This window comes from Schistocerca cancellata, chromosome 7, assembly GCF_023864275.1.
Source record: "Schistocerca cancellata isolate TAMUIC-IGC-003103 chromosome 7, iqSchCanc2.1, whole genome shotgun sequence".
NCBI lineage: Eukaryota > Metazoa > Arthropoda > Insecta > Orthoptera > Acrididae > Schistocerca > Schistocerca cancellata.
The window spans coordinates 361,363,704-361,377,719 of NC_064632.1; positions in this window are offsets into that span (position 1 = coordinate 361,363,704).

Consider the following 14,016-nt stretch of genomic DNA (forward strand, 5'->3'; position numbering starts at 1 on the left):
AGCCACTCGTGCTGGCGAAACGTCAGAAAAATCATTAGATGAACGTCGGCCGAAGAACCCGAGACAGAAGCCAATAGGCAGTTTGTCAAGAAATAATTTATTTATTCTATGCAAACAGTTTTTCCTTGGTTTTAGGCTAGAATAAAAAAAATACCTAATTGGTAAAATAATTTACATCATTGCTTACGTATTTCGACCAATATTGAACGGGAATAAGGGATGTAAAAATCAATAGAGGCTTTTCACATCTAACAGCTGTGGCAGAACAATGAAACGTTATAATCGATTGCGTGTGTATGGTATAACCTACGTTCAAACAGGAAAATTCAGTAAGGAACCAGAAATAGTTGTGAGAGTGTTTTAATCGTCAATGATTTATTATTATTTATCTAGGCAGGCTGTACACCAAACTGCAAAAATTAAGAGGCGATCAAACAGTGTCCGTTTGAGGGCGTCGCAGCAGCGTATATACAACGTTGCCCGACTCCGATACAAGCACTGGCATGTAGGTAAAGGATTAGAGTTGCACTTGTGTCCTTCCGATGAGCGAGCGGTAAATGCAGAAACGTGAATTATGGCGACGTTATTACCGTATGCGTCCAAACAGGAGCAACGTGCTACTATTCTTTTCATGGCCGATGAAGGACAAGCGAAGAACGAACAATGCGTATGGGACAGCATATCTGTCTGAAGCCACCGTTGTGGAATGGTTCGCCATGAGGTACTGCTGCTTCAAGACAACGCCCGTCCCCATATCGCAGATGTCGTAACGCAGAAGTTATGGGAACTCTAGTGAGAGACACTCGATCACTCGCCCTGTAGGAAAGTTATCACGCCTTTGGCCCCTTAAAGAAAGGTCTAAGGGCAGACAATGCCTTTCGGAGAGGATGTGCAGCAGGCAGTTACGGACTTCTTTACGCAGCAGGACACGATGTTCTACCAGACATGTGTCTTCAACCTAGTGCGTCGCTGGGATGATTGTCTCAAAGTTCCCTATTATTTTACGTGACTGGATTACCGAGTGTAGACTGTACGTCATTCACATGGAAACCTCTTAATCGCCCCTCACAAGCGATCACGGTACAGTGAAAAACTCTTGCGAAATATCTGAGGGCGATTCTTCGCCCTGCTCTCAATTTGGTTTTATCAGTATACGAAAATAAATAACTATTACGTTTTCGCTTATGCAGTACGTCATTATACAGAAAGGAAAATGATAGTTTATTAATTGATGCAAACTACGCTGTAGTTATTTGATATAGCTCAGCAGTCAGTAGCTTTAGTAAGGAAAATGTTGTTGTAAGAGGTGAACATCAGGTCTTGGCAAATAGTGGCTGTTGTCTTTCAACACAAACAAATGTACTGTATTGATCGTAAACATTTATGAGAAAAACAGGGACCAGATTGAGATTGAACGAATTAATCCTAAAGAAAAATAACATAGTCTAAAAAACACTCGTTCTAGTGAAATTTGACTATTGTTTCTGCGACTGCGACGCTTGCCAGTAAAGTTTAACAGAAAAGCGAAAGAAGAACAGTGCATTAGTTCGGGGTCCATTCCGCCAAAGAGGATTTGTTAGACTACGGACTGCAAGTTGCAACAGTGATTAAGTACGTAGTTTGTAATGGGAATTAGTTGGTAGTTTCTAACGTTCCGTAGTTGTATTGTCAATGCATGTAGTGTAATGGAACTGGCAGTATGCTTAGATTTAGCATAAGGCTGATGGTAAGTGAATACTGTGTTTGTTGTAGCGATGAATCCTTCAGTGTTGCTAATTGATAGTGTGACGACGATATGTATTGTGTGGTAAAATAGCAATAATGCTAACCTCGCTCCGCAGAGTGTTGGACTTTATCACCATAGAAGACAGAGTGCACCGCTACTGGCTCTGTGTATTTTAATGTCTTAAAAGCAGTGGTGTGTTGAAAAGCTATTCCTACATTGACACACCATTTCGCAGGAAAATGACTACCGTTGACTTCACCAGACACTATCTAAGAACGATGTTGTCAGTTAGTGCCTGTGCAGACAATGTAATGTAACCATGGTGTGAATTTATTTATTACTGGAAGTTCTTTGGATGTTAATCTTCTGCTGCTGGTTAATTGATGTCTCTAAATCGTTTATATAACTGTAGGACGTGATAAAAGCGCCACAGATCAGTCCAACCATCAACATAGCACAGGTTGTGTTGCCTGAGAGTGTCGAAGATACAGATAGCCCTGACGTAGGTGCAGCCACATTGGAGGGGTGTCTATGGGGATGCCACACAGACTTATGGTTCCTGAAGAGGAGCAGCAGCATTTTCAGCAACTGCACGCCATGGCCTTTCTGTGCTGTCACTGTGAATGGATAAAATCAAGGTGAAACTACAGTTTTCGTTTCTCCCGAGAACATGCACGTCCTCTGGATGGTTAAATTGTGGTGACACCCTCTTGGATAAATAATCATCCATTTAAATCTCCTGGAGGGAGTCGGCGTGATTTGCTGGATGGTAACGTGCTTGCCTCCCGTGAAATGCGCCCGGGTTCGATTCGCGGCCGCGTTGGAGCTAGTCTCTGCTCGTGGACAGGGTGTTGTGTTGACCTCATCATCACTTCATCCTCCTCACCGGCGCGCAAGTTGCCGCATGTTGCGTCGACTAAAATAAGACTTGCACTTGCGGGTGGAACATCCCCGGGTACGGCCTCCGGACCAACAATGCCGTACGCTCATTTCCATTTTTTTTTCCAGGAGGGAACTATTTAGGGTGATATCATCATCAGATAAACAAAACTGGCATTTTACGGGTCAGAGCGTGGAATGTTAGATCCCTTAACCGTGTAAGAAGGTTAGAGAGGGAAACTGATCGGTTTAATTTACTGTAGTAGTTACCAAAGTGCGATAGGAGAAATAACAAAAATTTTGGTCATGTGGGTACAGGATTACAAATGAGAAATCAAATATGGGTAATGCAGGAGTTGGTCTAATGATGTGTTACAATATAAAAAAGTCTTTGAAACTTTCTGTCAGATTAAAACTGTGAGCCGGACGGAGATCGAACTCGGGACCTTTGCCTTTCTCACTTGCCAGCGAAAGGCGAAGGTCTCGAGTTCGAGTCTCGGTCCGGCACACAGTTTTAATCTGCCAGGACGTTTCATATCAGTCCACACTCAGCTGCAGAGTGAAAATCTCATTCTAAAAAATCTTTTTTTCCGAAAGTCTTTCAATTTCCTAGATCTTGCACATATATAAAAGTTAAAACATGATGTCTAGACCAGCTTCAGTTGTAAATGTTAACGTCAGATCATGCTCGTGTCAGACACAGGATGAAAAAAACTAGATATAACAGTAACAACTATATTATGCAACAAAATGAACTTTACAAGAGGCAAGTGCAGTGAAAAAATTTTTTTGTGGTAACAGAACAACAAAAATGAGACTGATTCTACACCATGGGTCATGAAATCGTAGTTACAAGTAACATATAAAAGTACCATCGTTACACCTCGTAAATTGCCGAATGCAAGACAAAATATTTAATAAGAAAATGAGAATGCAGATATGGTAGCATACGTAGACACGAAGCCGACAACTACCACCGCGGTACAAGTTTATATGCCAACTAGCCCCATAGATGATGTAGAGACATAATGAAAGAAAGTAATGACTAGTTAAAGAAATAATTCAGATATTTATCGGAGGGGAGAAATTAAACTTGATGAGATACTAGAATTCGCTAATAAAATGGCTCTGAGCACTATGGGACTTAACATCTATGGTCATCAGTCCCCTAGAACTTAGAACTACTTAAACATAACTAACCTAAGGACATCACACAACACCCAGTCATCACGAGGCAGAGAAAATCCCTGACTTCAGACTGAAATAATAAAGAAAGTCACTGACAATATTACAAAGATTTACTGAAGCTTATGAATAATACGTACACGAGTAAAAACGTAACATTCGGTTTCGAATCGATTAGTGGTCTGAATTTAACCTTTTCACTTTGTGTGCTGGTGTAAGTTCTTCAACTGATCCCAGTTTCCACGTTTTAAGACACAGCTGCTTACGAAACACCTTCCACACTGTAATCTTTGGTATGAACAGTTACCTGCTTGGTTTAAAAAGGGACTTGAGAGGACTTCGGTTAGACCCCTCGTGCACCAATTCGACGTCTGCATGCGACACACGAGGTCGAGCAGGACTCTTCCCCTTCCCACAAACTGCCGTCGCTGCCTACTTACATTATCCCTGTGTGGTGGTTCATACATACACCATGCGCGATACACACGCTGAACTGTAACCACATAAGTGGTCACTTCAAAACGGAGCACACAGAATGCCGTTTCCTGTTGCGACGCCTTCTTGGGAACAGGCGCTACATCTGCGCAGTAAGCATGACAAGCGAACGCCGAGTAGCACATGCAAAACTAGGACAGTTTACGCATCTTATTCTGTAAGGTTTTCCCATGTAAAGTAATAAATCGATTTATTAGTAATTTTTAAAACCACACTACTCATTTATAAATACCCTGTTTTATGCCTTCAATCATGCCGCAGTTCAGCTGGATTAAGACCATATACATGAATGAAGTTCGGTGGCAGGAAGAATAAGACTTCTGGTCAGGTGAATGCAGGGTTATAAATACAAAATCAAATAGGGGTAATGCAAGAGTAAGTTTAATAATGAATAGGAAAATAGGAGTGCGGGTAAGCTACTACAAACAGCATTGTGAACGCATTATTGTAATCAAGATAGATACGAAGCCAACGCCTATCACAGTAGTACAAGTTTATGTGCCAACTAGCTCCGCAGATGATGAAGAGATTGATGAAATGTATGATGAGATAAAAGAAATTATTCAGATAGTGGAGGGAGACGAAAATTTAATAGTCATGGGTGACTGGAAATCGATAGTAGGAAAAGGAAGAGAAGGAAACATAGTAGGTGAATATGGAATGAAAATAAGGAATGAAAGAGGAAGCCGCCTTGTAGAATTTTGCACAGAGCATATCTTCATCATAGCTAACACTTGGTTCAAGAATCATAAAAGAAGGTTTATACATGGAAGAAGCCTGGAGATACAAGGAGGTATCACATAGATTATATAACGGTAAGACAGAGATTCAGGAACCAGGTTTTAAATTGTAAGACGTTTCCAGGGGCAGATGTGGACTCTGACCACAATCTGTTGGTTATGAACGGTCGATTACAACTCAAGAAATTGCAAAAAGGTGGGAATTTAAGGAGATGGGACCTGGATAAACTGACTAAACCAGAGGTTGTAGAGATCTTCAGGGAGAGCATTGCGGAACAATTGACAAGAATGGAGGAAAGAAATACAGTAGAAGAAGAATGGATAGCTTTGAGAGATCAAATAGTGATGATAACAGAGGATCAAGTAGGTAAAAAGACGAGGGCTCATAAAAATCCTTGGGTAACAGAAGATACATTGAATTTAATTGATGAAAGGAGGAAATATAAAAATGCAGTAAATGAAGCAGGCAAAAAGAAATACAAACGTTTCAAAAATGAGATCGACAGGGAGTGTCAAATGGCTAAGCTGGGATTTCTAAAGGAGAAATGTAAAGATGTATCACTAAGGGTAATATAGATATTGCCTACAGGAAAATTAAAGAGACATTTGGATAAAAGCGAACCACTTGCATGAATATCAAGAGCTCAGATGGAAACCCAGTTCTAGGCAAAGAAGGGAAAGCAGAAAGGTGGAAGGAGTATATAGAGGGTCTATACAAGGGCGATGTTCTTGAGGACAATATTATAGAAATGGAAGAGAATGTAGATGAAGATGAAATAGGAGATATGATACTGCGTGAAGAGTTTGATAGAGCACTGAAAGACCTAAGTCGAAACAAGGACCCAGGAGTAGACAACATTCCATTAGAAGTACTGACACCCTTGGGAGAGCCAGGTCTAACAAAACTCTACCGTCTAGTGAGCATGGTGTATGAGACAGGCGAAATACCCTCCGACTTCAAGAAAAATATAATAATTCCAATCCCAAAGAAAGCAGGTGTTGACAGATGTAAAAATTACCAAACTATCAGTTTAATAAGCCACGGCTGCAAAATACTAACACGAATTCTTTACAGACAAATGGAAAAACTGGTAGAGGCCGACTTCGGGGAAGATCAGTTTGGATACCGTAGAAATGTTGGAACACGTGAGGCAGTGCTGACCCTGCGACGTATCTTACAAAACAGATTAAGGGAACGCAAACCTACGTTTCTAGCATTTGTAGGCTTAGAGAAAGCTTTTGACAATGTTGAATGGAATACTCTGTTTCAAATTCTGAAGGTGGCAGGGGTAAAATACAGGGAGCGAAGGGCTATTTACAATTTGTGCAGAAACCGGATGGCAGTTATAAGAGTCGAGGGACATGAAAGGGAAGTAGTCTTTGGGAAGGGAGTGAGACAGGGTTGTAACCTATCCGAGATGTTATTCAATCTGTATATTGAGCCAGTAGTAAAGGAAACACAAGAAAAATTCGGAGTAGGAATTAAAATCCATGGAGAAGAAATAAAAAGTTTGAGGTTCGCCGATGGCATTGTAAACCTGTCAGAGAGAGCAAAGGATCTGGAAGAGCAGTTGAACGGAATGGACAGTGTCTTGAAGGTGGATATAAGATGAACATCAACAAAAGCAGAACGAGGATAACGGAATGTAGTCGAAATTAATCTGGTGATGCTGAGGGAATTAGATTATCAAATGAGACGCCTAAAGTAATAAATGAGTTTTGGTATTTGGGGAGCAAAGTAGCTGATGACTGTCGAAGTAGAGAGGATATAAAATGTCGAGTGTCAATGGCAAGGAAATCATTTCTGAAGAAGAGAAATTTATTAACATCGAGTATAGATTTAAGTGTCAGGGAGCCGTTTCTGACAGTATTTGTGTGGAGTGTAGTCATGTATGGAAGAGAAACGTGGACGATAAATAGTTTAGAGAAGTAGAGAATAGAAGCTTTCGAAATGTGCTGCTATAGAAGAATGCTGAAGATTAGATGGGTAGATCACATAACTATTGAGGAGGTATTGAATAGAATTCGAGAGAAGAGGAATTTGTTGCACAACTTGACTAGAAGAAGGGATCGGTTGCTAGGACATATTCTGAGACATCAAGGGATCACTAATTTAGTATTGTAGGGCAGCGTGGAGGGTAGAAATCGTAGAGGGAGACCAAGAGATGAATACACTAACATATTCAGAAGGATGTAGGTTGCAGTAGGTACTGGGAGATGAAGAAGCTTGGACAGGATAGAGTAGCATGGAGAGCTGCATTAAACCAGTCTCTGGACTGAAGACCACAACAACGAAACAGTACGAATGAAGCCATACCAACTGAGCACGCATGTCAGGACTTCCTCAGATGTCACAGTCGTCATCATTTTGTTTATTTGCTTCTCTAAAGTTCAGACAATCCAAAACGAACGTCTGATGTGGTCTGTGAGTCATTCACAGACAGATGGCGTATGACGATCGTTCTATGGTGGAATTCATTACTAGTGCTGCTGACGTTGATGACGTGTGAGCAACATATGATCAGTTAGAGAGAGCGTCCGTTACAAGTATCGTACTACTTCGCTTGAATATTGCAGCCGAAAGTAGAACTATGCACTACACAAATTGACTCCACTGTCTCCATATCGCTGGATATGCGGGATGGTATACACAGTATAATTTACTTAGGAAACCAGGTACCACCATGAGATTAGAATCGACATAAGCGGGAATGAGAGCTGAGAGTACTCCCCAGACTGTTTTGAGAGTCCGACTCCGTCAGTGAGTTAATATCATAGCGTTCCTAACGTATGGGTAATCCCAGGTAGTTGGTAACCCTAAAGTTGCTGCTTAGTTACTCGGCCAGCTCATTGATCATAGTCACCCAACACAGTATATCTAGGGCATAAACATTTGGGGACTTGCGTGGGCCTCTTCAGGAAGGAGCGTTACGATTTCATCCATCACTGCTGCTGCGAAGGGAGTGATTCTGCCGTACGAACGAGGCACATCCGTAGTTGCAGCTCACAGTCACGTTGTACTTCACTACACTCCCTCGAGTGCGTCTCAGACCTTTAGCCTTACTGAACAATGATTTCGAGTTTTTTTATGATTTTTCACTGTTACTAGTGTTCTACAATTCGGCTAAGTTTCATCACGTCTGTCACATAAGTCTTCCAGTTACGATCACTTCATGTAACCATTTGATTTGTAGGGACTAGTGAACATAAATGTCATTGTCATCAAGCTGTTATATTAATTTACGTTGTGCTTCATTTTACCAGACGGCAGTTCTGGAAACAAAACACACATAAAATACGACAGCAATACTTTCCCCGATAAATGCACTGTCAAGGGACCACCACTCAGTCTTCAGTTTATGACCCGCACAAAAGCCCGCCTATATATACCACTGCACTACTTGTCGGGGTCAGCTGTGACAGAGAACAGTAGAAAATGGCTGGACGGAGGCTATATGCACAGGTATGTCGTTTTATCCGAGCGGTTTACACCTGTTAATTGTTTTTTGGCTATTCGTCATGAAAGAAACTTGATTCCATGCTAACATTGAACCTATATCCCGACTAACTCTGTATTTGGTAGAAAATGTGATTCAGACCCCCTACATGTTCGAACATGTGTTTTCCAGCATGTACTCGAAATTGGTTGCACCCATTTGCAACAGCTATCGCCGTGTTCCGGGAACGTAATATCTATCACTGGAACTTACAGTTTACTCGTGCTGTGGTTTTTAGAAATGGAATATTGTCTTATTTTAAAAAAGTTCTCCAGTTTGAGACACCAAACAGGTATAACGACGTCTTTCGTTGCCAACAGTTAGTCCCCTCCACCGAAAATGTATGCTTTGTTTCCATCACGGGCAGGTTGTGTGTTGCTATGGAACTGTCTTTAAGGTGGAAAAATTTGGAAATTTTTCAGGGTTCACACTAGAAAATATAGCACTGTGTCTGCATCTTACGGCAAGCGAAGGCATCCATTCATAAACATTTTATATATACATGGAAGGTAGTGACAGGTGATGCATACAAGAGCATCTAGTGCTAAGGACACGAAACTTCCTTGCAAACAGTAAAGTGATAGAAATAAGGGGAGACCGGGGGAGTTTAACGACGAATGCTAAATCGACAATTTCTTAACTAGTGTCGGGAAATTGGGCATTTTCCCCTTTTTCGTGTGACAATGTAAACCTAATGGCAGCATTTTTCTAGTTTTGTAAACTTATAGTGCTGAGGTTCTCATGTACTCCTAGAATGATTCATGTGCGAAAGTGATGCCCTAGCTGTGACATCAGACGCCTTGAAGCTAAGGCGAAGGGAAAAGAATGTAATTTGATGGTGACGTTAACACACATGCTTTCTAAAGAACTGTGTCGTACTATCGAGTACTAGCTCGTTTGCTGCGATGATAATGGGAAAACAACCAGATATTATGGTAATTTTCCATTACATTAAGTTCGGATACAGTTTTCTTTTCACGTAATTCTAAGCACAGAAGTATTTTTGTGCCATAAATGAACAGTAATACGTGCTAGTTTCAGTGTGCATAAATTTTTTGTGAATGCACAATTTTCGCTTATTGCCTACCAAGTTCTGAATTTATTACATACATCGGCAAATATCACATCTCCAGTGTATTTGTAATATCTCGCTGCTAGTCTTAGTGATTATAGTTCGTTTCCAGATATCTCTAGCCTATTCTCACTCGACCTGAAAATATTCCAAGATGCAATTCTACTTGCAACAGTCACATAGACCGTCAACGGAACGGATCGTTACCCTCAGGGTTTTCCTGGAAATGAACCAGTTCTTGCTGTGGTACTGAATTTTATGCTGTCGCGATTTCTTAATACTTGTTTTACTGTTTGATCTGATTTCGTGACATTTTTCCAAATCCAGTGTCAGGATAGTTAGGTTTAAGTAGTTCTGAGGTCTAGGGGACTGATGACCTCAGAAGTTAAGTCCCATAATGCTCAGAGCCATTTGAACCATTTTTTTTGAACCGAGTGACTTTCATCACGCGATGTGGACGCGCTTACGTACCTGTGGCATAATGTCTCGGGAGAGATAAGCAGAGTGATGACAATGCATTATTTTCATAAACTTTCAACAAGGTGAAGAGTTTATTTCATTTGTTGCTCAGTATTAATTTGTTTAATATAAATTTTTCTTCTTCCTTCAAGATGTTAGTAAGTGTAATGTTGAATGTGTAAGAACAAGAGTCGGTTCGAGAACATTTTTCCACACGAGCGACTAATCGTTTGGCACCTCCGTCGCCCTCTTCTGCTTTCATCCGTGTCAGTTTCAAATACCAGTTGTGATAAGCACTATGTACACTGAAGGAAAAAAATCGCAACATCAAGAATGAGCTGTGCTTCATAAACGAAAGTCGGTAGGCGTGTTTGCGTATCTGAAAGATGATGTGTATTCAGATCTCATGCCAGAAGCATAACAGTGTAGTAACACCAGTATGTGGATGTAAATCAGGTTTGCTTTAAATACTCGCTGTAACGGTCGTGAGTGCTACTTGCCTTTGAGATTGGACAAGGTAGGTCTATACTCAAGAGGGTTTATCGATTCCTTACAAAAACGTAGCAGAAAGCTAATTAAAGTGCCGCTATAAATTTACATTTAATAACGACACTTCAGAACACAATACATCGACAGAACAAATAGTCCTGTCATGGTAAAAGCCACGTATAACGCAATTACATCTACATCTACATACATACTCCGCAACCCACATTACGGTGCGTGGCGGAGGTTACCTCATACCACAACTAGCATCTTCTCTCTCTGTTCCACCCCCAAACAGAACGAGGGAAAAATGACTGCCTATATGCCTCTGTAGGAGCCCTAATCTCTCTTATCTTATCTTTGTGGTCTTTCCGCGACATGTAAGTTGGCGGCAGTAAAATTGTACTGCAGTCAGTCTCAAATGCTGATTCTCTAAATTTCCTCAGTAGCGATTCACGAAAAGAACGCCTCCTTTCCTCTAGATACTCCCACCCGAGTTCCTGAAGCATTTCCGTAACACTCGCGTGATGATCAAATCTACCAGTAACAAATCTAGCTGCCCGCCTATGAATTGCTTCTATGTCCTCCCTCAATCCGGCCTGATAGGGATCCCAAATGCTCGAGCAGTACTCAAGAATAGGTCGTATTAGTGTTTTATAAGCGGTCTCCTTTACGGATGAACCACATCTTCCCAAAATTCTGCAAATGAACTGAAGACGACTATCCGCCTTCCCTACAACTGCCATTACATGCTAGTCCCACTTCATATCGCTCTGCAATGTTACGCCCAAATATTTAATCGACGTGACTGTGTCAAGCGGTACACTACTAATGGATTATTCAAACATTACAGGATTCTATTTCCTATTTATCTGCATTAATTTACATTTATCTATATTTAGAGTTAGCTGCCATTCTTTACACCTATCACAAATCCAGTCCGACGACACCTTCCCGTACACCACAGCATCATCAGCAAACAGCCGGACATTGCTATCCACCCTATACAGAAGATCATTTATGTAGATACAAAACAACAGCGGACCCACCACACTTCCATGGGGCACTCCAGATGATACCCTCACCTCCGATGAACACTCACCATCGAGGACAACGTACTGGGTTCTATTACATAAGAAGTCTTCAATTTTTAACATACTTGGGAACCAAGCAAAATTTCACTACAGCACTTCTACTAGGTAAATCATACAAAACTCACTTCAAAAGTTAGTTCACAATAGCTATTTTCAAGGATGAAAATTTGTGCTTGTATTACACACTTGTACAATGTTACCCCTTCTACAGGATATGACGTGATGTATGACTAATCGATATGGAATTCAGACTATTAATTTATTTTCCTAAGAGTTTTCTAGCTGTTAGAAAGAAACGCAGTAAAATGGAATTTACTGAATCTAGGATCTTTCAGTACGAAGTTCATTAAGTGGTTTGGATAATAGACTTACAGTTACCAGTCTAAATAGACAAAGAACGGTTATGTTTCAAAAATGCAGAAGAAGTAAATTTGGCCTACATTCTTGCTGTTCCCTAACATAACTTCTCAACAAATAAATGTAACTTTTCAGGATATCGTTCTGAGAAAGACACAGGAATGTTTTAGCTACTACACACATATACTGTTTTGATCTAGAAAGGCCACGAATTTTTAACCATCAGTATGTGCTAAAAGAAGTTGGCTGGAGGGACTTCTATGTGTGCATTTTATATAACCAACAAATTAAATACTTAAATTTTCTAATAGCGTAATACATACATTTAAATTTATTAAGACACTTTCTTTTTATCCAGAAAAAGATTTTCACTCTGCAGCGCAGTGTGCCCTGATACGAAACTTCCTGGTAGATTAACACTGTGTGCCGGACCGAGACTCGAACTCGGGACCTTCCCTTTTGCAGGCAAGTGCTCTACCAACTGAGCTACCCAAACACGACTCACGCCCCTTCCTCACAGCTTTGCTTCAGCCAGTACCTCGTCTCCTACCTTCCAAACTTTACAGAAGCTCTTCTGCGAACCTTGCAGAACTAGCACTCCTGTGTATCTTTCTTTTTATCAATGATCTGTCAAAAGCCAAAGGTAGGGTGTGGTTACTCTATATTGTCATTCAGTTTTTTCATGCAACCGAACTTCAGTGTAACTGAGCCGCATTAGCTACTTTCTTTTTATAACTCTTTGTACTGTACTGAAATTTCTTTTGCAACTGAAAGAATTTTATCTTTAATTTACTCACACCTTATTTACTCAGTTTAACTTCACGTATTGCCACAAAGGGAGTGAGAGTATTAAAATCTTTAAATTTGTTACAAACAAGTGCTTCAGTACTTAAGGAAAATTTCACCACAGCACTTCTACTAGGTAATTCACTTCACTTCAAAAGTTAGTTCACAATAGCTATTTTCAAGGATGAAAATTTGTTCTTGTAGACACTGGATGAAGCATTTCAAATGTTTTGTAACAGGTTTACTCTGATAATCAAACACCAGGAGGTGATCCTAAGTAGGTGAATGATTAGGATAATAGGGTGAACAAAATTTTACGTTAAACACAATAATTATTCAAGAAAAGGTGCAACAAATTCCACGCAGTATCGAAAGCTGTAATAATTCAGCAGTCGTCATCTGTGGCTATTGTGCAGTAGTTTCCAGGCCACGTATCGCCTGCTCCGACAGTGTGTGTTGCCTCTTACACAGATGTCTACAGACTGTTTTCTCGATCCCGCTCGTTCTACAGGTAGCTCGTCACAAACCCAAGCCACCTTCTACACTTCCCACAGTAACTTCCGTACAGTACAAAAGCACTCAATCTTTTACATAACACATATCCTACACATTGGCCCTAAGCGTGTGCCATTTTATGCAAATGACAACTTGCGCAAATATACCAAATTATATTCAAGAACATTTTCATGTCAGTAATCCACGACAAAATATTATTTATTAAATTATACATTTCACATTTTCCTTAAGTGTGTCACAAATATACATGAGCAATTCACTCTTACGTCACTCATGTCACTCTTTCCAAATAGTTTTTGAATATCACAATTATATTACGACGAACTTTAAATACAAAAAGTTTTTATAATTATATGACCTAATGAATAATAGTGTTATACCCTCCAACGGTATATTTCATCTAATTTAACTTACGATTTTGTATATTTTTTATCGTAAAGCCACTACTTACAGCGCAATATCTGTCAACTGGAATCAAAAGTCTCAGGACATCCCAATCCAGTTCTCCAACCACGGAAAAAGTCAACAGGAAGCACCTGACAGGTTTTGATGAGTGAGTTTCGGCGTATCAAAATATATGACGTAAATGGACGTAACTTCTGATTATACTGACTTGGACGCTTAATGTTTTCACACCGTAAATGGCACTATAGACCTTGGTATGCGACATAAATTTCAACTTCGTGCACCCCTTTCTAAGGTCTACGTCCCAACAGACGGACAG